Here is an 8,485-nt window from a genome sequence, read left to right as displayed (position 1 = left end):
GTTTTATCTTCAAAAGAAATAAATTCCTTCTTTACACCAATAGCTGATTTACTATCCTAGTTTTTACTTTTGCCTACATTTGACGTCCCCTGTCCCTTCATCGAAGTAGAATTGCTAGCAATGCATTATAATTAAATTTTCTTCTTTCTAAATGGAAAATTCAATTTGCACATTGTTGTCGCTGGTGTGGTGACTGACTGTGTTTGTGACTCTGTCCAATACTTACCCTCCTCCAGACATTGCAGGATATTACCCGCATAAGATAGACAATCTGTGGTGGCATTAGAATTGACACTGCCCGTTGTTGCCAATGAAGAGGTGTGGGCTACAGGTAAAACGCCACGGCACAGTGACATACATGTTGAGGGTACACCACGGCGTACACAGCACGGTGTGTGATCACGACCTCCGGCGGCACATTTGGCAATAATGGCTGCAAAAAAAAGAAAAAAAAAACATGAAAAAGAAGAAGTGGAATAAGACTATTAATTCTGCAAACAGTGGTGTCTTGGACATTGAGAAAGTGGCAAGTGATGGTGGTAAATGTCGTTGTGGTCCCAGCTCCGCTCAAGAAGGATTGGATCCAGCTATGTAGTAAATGGATCGAAAGCAACTTCGAATTGTTCGAACATAAGTAACATAAGAAAAGTAATTATTTTCAGTTTTTATGTTATCCTTTAGCCAACATGGATGACTGGTTGGTTGGATGTCTGCTGGGTTGGATTGGTTCGTTGCTTGGCTATTGAATTTAAAGGCAACACTTATAGGGCAAACCTATAATGGCGACCAACAAAAAACCCATGGAAGATGTGACTGTGGCAGCTTCAGCAACAACAACAACCCAACGACAACGATATATAACTTAATTCGTATGCATATCATGTTACATATAAATCTTATTTAATGTATTTTATTTATTTGCTGGCTCATTCCGAAGAACTAAGGCTCAAGCATTCATGTTGGCAATATTGTTGTTATTGTTGCTGCTGTGTTTCAGTTGGTCTTGTTATTTATTCTGTTGCTGTTGTCGCTTCATGCTGTTGTTGCAACAACAACTGCAACCAGTTATCGAAGAAGTTGTATTAGGGGCGGCTCAGGGTGTAGAAATGGTAGCTTGGATATCTTTAATACTTTCATACTTACACATTTGTGCCCGACACGTCGGTCCCAGCTTCTCAATGTCCGACAATTTTATATTGTAACTGCATAAGGGTACAATAGACCCGATCCATGACAGCATTTTGACATATCATAGTTAGGCTCCTCGGCGTCCTCCACTTCTATGGGTTTAGTGCGTGTGATTAAACGTGGTGAGGGTTCACTTTTGCCATATGCATTTATGGATACCACATAGAATTCATAGTAGACTTCGGGTTCCAAGCCTTCTAATATTAGTGGTGGATTTTTCTAAATGGAGAAAAACAGGGAGAAGAAAACAGAAGTAGATGAAGAATAAGCGAACATGCAACAGGAATAGATGTTAGTGTATGTGGTTTCCTCCTGTTTTTACTGAGCTCCGGCTTTAGTCAAGATGAAATAAGTGCTTCAAAGTAAGTTTATAAAGAAACATGTTGCGGTTATAAATTCTTTTTCTGTGCGAACTTTCAAAAGATGCACAGCAGCATCAGTTAGCCTAGAAGGGGCAGCTAGTACTATAAGTAGTACGTGTTTAAATTGACGTTATAAATATTGTCAAAGGAAATGAGATGAAAATAATATATTCTTGAGGAAGAGATGAATACAAAAATCTAATTTCGTTGATATCAATAAATTTAAATGCACTGGAAATGTTGGCCCTTTGGCGGAACGAAGGAAGACTATTTTTAATGAAACGAGAGAAATGTAACTTAAACCTTTTTTATACCCTACACCCACAGGATGACATCAACATACCTCAAATTGATACAAACTTGTGTATGTGCAAATTGCTTTCGGTTAAAAAACGATACATTTAAACGCTATGGACCTAGGATCGGCGATATATATATATATATATATATATATTAATTTCAATCCCCTATAATCCCCCGTAATCTTCTAAGAGTACACGCCTTAAAATTTATTCGCATTTTTGTAAGAGTCCACGGCTTTAAAATTATTAGTATTCTTATAAGACTCTACAGCTTAAAAATTATTCATATTCTTATAAGACTCCATGCCTTAAACATATTCTTATAAGACTACATGCCTTAATGAATATTTTTACAAGACTCCACGAATTTTTATAAAAATCCACACTTTGAAAAAAATCTTTCTTTAAAAACCTATATATTAAAAAAATATTTTTATAAAAATCCACGCCTTGCAAAAATATTCTTATAAATATCCAGGTCTTAGATAAAATATTTTTATAAAAATTCAGGTCTTAGATAACATATTTTTATAAAAATCCAGGTCTTGGATAATTTTTTTTTATAAAACTCCAAGTCTTGGATAAAATATTTTTAAAAAAATCCAGGTCTTGGATAAAATATTTTTAAAAAAATCCAGGTCTTGGATAAAATTTTTTATAAAACTCCAGGTCTTGGATAAAATATTTTTATAAAAATCCAGGTCTTGGATAATTTTTTTTTATAAAAATATTTTTATAAAAATCCACGCCTTAGAAAAAGTATTTTTATAAAAATCCAGGTCATGGATAATTTTTTATAAAACTCCACGTCTTGGATAAAATATTTTTAAAAAAAACCAGGTCTTGGATAAAATTTTTTATAAAACTCCAGGTCTTGGATAAAATATTTTTATAAAAATCCAGGTCTTGGATAATTTTTTTTATAAAAATCCACGCCTTGGAAAAATATTCTTATAAAAATCCAGGTCTTAGATAATATACCTGAAAAATATACTTTTAAAAATCCACGCCTTAAAGGATCCTGAAAAATATACTTTTAAAAATCCACGCCTTAAAGGATCCTGAAAAATATACTTTTAAAAATCCACGCCTTAAAGGATCCTGAAAAATATACTTTTAAAAATCCACGCCTTAAAGGATCCTGAAAAATATACTTTTAAAAATCCACGCCTTAAAGGATCCTGAAAAATATACTTTTAAAAATCCACGCCTTAAAGGATCCTGAAAAATATACTTTTAAAAATCCACGCCTTAAAGGATCCTGAAAAATATACTTTTAAAAATCCACGCCTTAAAGGATCCTGAAAAATATACTTTTAAAAATCCACGCCTTAAAGGATCCTGAAAAATATACTTTTAAAAATCCACGCCTTAAAGGCGGGAAAAAATATTCTTTTAAAAATCCACGCCTTAAGTGGCCTGAAAAAAATTCCTTTTAAAAATCCACGCCTTAAGTGGCCTGAAAAAAATTCCTTTTAAAAATCCACGCCTTAAGTGGCCTGAATATTCGTTAAAAAATTCCTTTTAAAAATCCACGCCTTAAGTGGCCTGAAAAAAATTCCTTTTAAAAATCCACGCCTTAAAGTCGGGGAAAAAATATTCTTTTAAAAATCCACGCCTTAAAGGCGGGAAAAAATATTCTTTTAAAAATCCACGCCTTAAAGGCGGGAAAAAAATATTCTTTTAAAAATCCACGCCTTAAAGGACCCTGAAAAATATACTTTTAAAAATCCACGCCTTAAAGGACCCTGAAAAATATACTTTTAAAAATCCACGCCTTAAAGGACCCTGAAAAATATACTTTTAAAAATCCACGCCTTAAAGGACCCTGAAAAATATACTTTTAAAAATCCACGCCTTAAAGGACCCTGAAAAATATACTTTAAAAAATCCACGCCTTAAAGGACTTAAAGGACCCTGAAAAATATACTTTTAAAAATCCACGCCTTAAAGGACCCTGAAAAATATACTTTTAAAAATCCACGCCTTAAAGGACCCTGAAAAATATACTTTTAAAAATCCACGCCTTAAAGGACCCTGAAAAATATACTTTTAAAAATCCACGCCTTAAAGGACCCTGAAAAATATACTTTTAAAAATCCACGCCTTAAAGGACCCTGAAAAATATACTTTTAAAAATCCACGCCTTAAAGGACCCTGAAAAATATACTTTTAAAAATCCACGCCTTAAAGGACCCTGAAAAATATACTTTTAAAAATCCACGCCTTAAAGGACCCTGAAAAATATACTTTTAAAAATCCACGCCTTAAAGGACCCTGAAAAATATACTTTTAAAAATCCACGCCTTAAAGGACCCTGAAAAATATACTTTTAAAAATCCACGCCTTAAAGGACTCTGAAAAATGTTCTTTTAAAACTCCACGCCTTAATGGTCCCTAAAAATATTCTTTTAAAACTCCACGCCTTAATGGTCCCTAAAAATATTCTTTTAAAACTCCACGCCTTAATAGTCCATAAAAATATTCTTTTAAAACTCCACGCCTTAATGGTCCCTAAAAATATTCTTTTAAAACTCCACGCCTTAATGGTCCCTAAAAATATTCTTTTAAAAATCCACGCCTTGACGTTCCTTGGAAAAAATATTCTTTTAAAAACCCAGGCCTTAAAGGATCACCAACTCCCAAACGTCTAAATTTCACATGGAATGTTGTAATTGTATCGGCCAGTCTTTTTGGTTTATTCCAATCCAAAATGAGGAAAGTATCCTTTTTGGCAACCGTACGCAATTTGGTGGGTGGATCAGCCAAAACACCATAACCTTGAAATAGGCAACTGCTAAATTCCGACATAAAACGCAGGCACCTAAAAGAAAAAATGAAAAAGCAAAAACAAAAGTTAAAAATGAATTCCACCACAATTCCCTTCAATTAAATACTCACTTAAAAAAATTGAAATCCAATGTCGACACCTTGCCCGAACACAGCGGGAAACATGCACTCGGTATACCACGGGCTCTACAACATGGCGTATGATCAATATTATTGGCCAAACGACTGAAAGTGATGTTTGACCATGGTGCACAAACCATAAAATCGGGCAGCGTTGCCAAATCAGTTTTTTGCGGATCACATTTTATCCAAACACATTCGGTGGGTCATGCCACGCGATTCACAACAACTACGGATGTCAGGCAAATCTGGCATCTCCATTTTAGTTTCGGGTTCCGCATCCTCCTCCTTGGACAGGGAACTTTTGTGCGTAAAGATGCGCAGTCGTTCGTTGGGCAAACTTGAACCAAATTCATTTTCGGCCGTCACCACAATGCCGTACATTCTTTGCGGCTTTCAGTCTAGTATCCGAATCGATGTTGTGTTGCCATTTACAGTGCGCCTAATGACACTTTCATCCTTTTTCGTTAGACGCGTTTTAGCCACATCATCGTCACCATCGTCCTCTGCCGACGCCGCATCATCATCCTCATCAATGGAATGCAATTACGTTACATTGATTTTGTATTCTTTCACCGTGTCGGGTAGCTTTTCAGGCGGTGACCAGCTAACCGTTACAGCTGTTTCGCTAACCTCACTCACTGTCACTTCCAGTGGGGTGCTAGGTATCTGTTGGACACCCTGCAGTATGCACTGCAGTCCGCTTAGTGTATGATTGACACAGGACACTCGTGTACGCAGCATATCGGTGAACGGTGTGTACTCGCCGCGACACATGTCTTGACACAAATCAGGTATTTGTTTCTCAACACAACGGGGTACATGATTACGACCATCGGCCATGCAGCGCACGATTCGTGGGAAATCCTTTTCGCTTGCCTCCGGCTCAATGCCGCACAGTGTCACGACCGCGGCCAAAAATGGGCAAAACCAAGTACCACGGAGGACAATTTTTTTGATGAGGATTGATAGAAAACACTCCAATTAGAATAAATATGAAATTTTATATCGATATGTTAAGTAGTTTTGTCTCTACAAAGGTTCAAATCTGATAATTATTTATAAACTGATTTTTTTACCATATTTTCGAAAAATGGGTGTGTTTTTCTGCTGCTCAAATATTTGAATATTCAAATTAACGGTTATTATAAAAGTGTTTATTTTGGTTGCTCTGGATGTAAAAACTAGGATTCGCTTTAGTTTGTATGTATATAGATATCATATGGTGTATACAGTCGTCCACACTTGTAGTACTTAGTTCATAAAATTTTTAAAACAAATTTTGAAATTAGTGGAGCAGAAAAAAAGTTTAAAAAAGGTTAGCTCTAATTTTTTTTTATTTGAGTGGTGAAAAGTATGTTATTTAAGGAATAAAAAAAAAAAATAGCTGCGGAGTCCTGCGGTCCTAAGAGTTATTTAACTTTTTTGGTGACAACCTTATTAAAAACCAGTAAGGAAAGTAGTAAAGTCGGACGGGGCCGACTATATGATACCCTTCACCACTATGGGTATATTAAACAGGACTATTAACATGAAATTGGATGAAATAAAATATGTGATATTTATCTAAATGTGAATCTACCTAGATCTATCCATTAACATGTCATTCGTATGTTACAATGGGACAAAAGTATGTAAATCGACTTCAAACAAATATAAATAGGTCATCCGTTGGGGAATGTCCGTACTTCTATAAAACGCAACTACGTAATTCTAGGCTCAATTTTTTACGTTGTGCAGAATTTGATGTCAATCTACTAACATGAGGAGTTTGATGCCCAATTTACTTGAAATCGGGCGAAAATATATATGGAAGTTCTATCCAAATATTAAGCGATTTCACACAAACTTGTCACAGGTTAGGTTATACTAATTTCAGAACGTTTTGTTCCTATCACCCTATTGGTTCCTTGTCGCGTCAATTACTTAAAATCAATCTATAATAAAAGGGAGCTATATCTAAATCATTATCGTTATGCCAAATTTCGTGCAAATCGAAGGATATATGGGGACTTTGTGCACCCTTTACATGAAATCGGACGAAACTATACATGTGAGCTATATCTAGATCTGGACCGATTTTCTCGAAACTTGGCAGACATCATTCTAGGCTCAATTCAGTACGTTATGTCAAATTTTGTGCAAATCGAAAGATATATAGGGACTTTGGGGCACCATTTACATGAAATCGGACGAAACTATATATGGGAGCTATATCTAAATCTGGACCGATTTTCTTGAAACATGGCAGACATCATTCTAGGATCAATTCAGTACGTTATGCCAAATTTAGTGCAAATCGAAGGATATATAGAGACTTTGGTGCACCATTTACATGAAATCGGACGAAACTATATATGGGAGCTATATCTAAATCTGGACCGATTTTCTCGAAACTTGGCAGACATCATTCTAGGCTCAATTCAGTACGTTATACCTAATTTAGTGCAAATCGAAGGATATATAGAGACTTTGGTGCACCATTTACATGAAATCGGACGAAACTATATATGGGAGCTATATCTACATCTGGACCGATTTTCATGAAACTTGGCAGACATCATTCTAGGCCCAATTCAGTACGTTATGCCAAATTTCGTGCAAATCGAAAGATATATAGGGACTCTGCGGCACCATTTACATGAAATCGGACGAAACTATATATGGGAGCTATATCTAAATCTGGACCGATTTTCTTGAAACATGGCAGACATCATTCTAGGATCAATTCAGTACGTTATGCCAAATTTCGTGCCAATCGAATGATATGTAGGGACTTTGGGGCACCATTTACATGAAATCGGACGATACTATATACGGGAGCTATATCTAAATCTGGACCGATTTTCTCGAAACTTGGCAGACATCATTCTAGGCTCAAATTAAGTACGTTATACCTAATTTAGTGCAAATCGAAGGATATATAGAGACTTTGGTGCACCATTTACATGAAATCGGACGAAACTATATATGGGAGCTATATCTAAATCTGGACCGATTTTCATGAAACTTGGCAGACATCATTCTAGACCTAAATGATTAGGCTGTACCAAATTTCGTGCAAATCGAAAGATATATAGGGACCGTTTACATTAAATCGGTTAAATATATATATGGGAGCTATATCTAAATCTGAACCGATTTTTCCCAATTTCAATAGGGTACGTCCTTGGGCCAAATAAGTGTACTTTGTTTACAATTTAACATGTACAGACAGACGGACAGACGGACGGACGGACGGACGGACGGACATGCATAAATCGACTCAGAAAGTGATTCTATGCATATTCTCAAAAGGAACCATGGGTCTATCTCGATTCCTTTTGCCTGTTACAAACATATGCACAAAGACATAATACCCTGTACCACAGAGTGGTGAAGGGTATAAATATGGCATATTCATGAAATGGTTAGAAGCGAATTGTCAAATATGTTATGTATACAATTAAATAAGTTATTGAGGGTCAAATAGACAGGAGAATATGTATTCAGAACATAGAAATAATACAATATTTTACATAAAATTTGCAATTAAGTGGTAAAAACGTTATTCGAAGCGAAGATATGGGAGAATTGGTTATAAAATATAGCTTTTAAATAAATTTTCAGTCAGTTTGAAGATTATACTTATTTATCAGATCATTTGAGACATAATCTTATAATCTAAATTTAGATGTCGCACATGAATTACATTTGTGGAAAGTTCATACAGAAAAATATTAG

General features: G+C 35.4%; 1 pseudogene; it reads right to left on the bottom strand.

Annotated features, from left to right (window-relative positions):
- Positions 1–226: 226 nt before the first annotated feature.
- Positions 227–5,674, bottom strand: LOC133322264 (Ig-like and fibronectin type-III domain-containing protein 2; annotated as a pseudogene).
- Positions 5,675–8,485: the final 2,811 nt, after the last annotated feature.

The sequence above is a fragment of the Musca vetustissima genome, unplaced genomic scaffold (genome assembly GCF_032173495.1).
Source record: "Musca vetustissima isolate MV318-11 ecotype Yass unplaced genomic scaffold, APGP_CSIRO_Mvet_v1 utg275536, whole genome shotgun sequence".
Taxonomy (NCBI): domain Eukaryota; kingdom Metazoa; phylum Arthropoda; class Insecta; order Diptera; family Muscidae; genus Musca; species Musca vetustissima.
The sequence above is the reverse complement of the archived record's forward strand: the minus strand, read 5'-3'. Positions and strand labels throughout refer to the sequence as shown.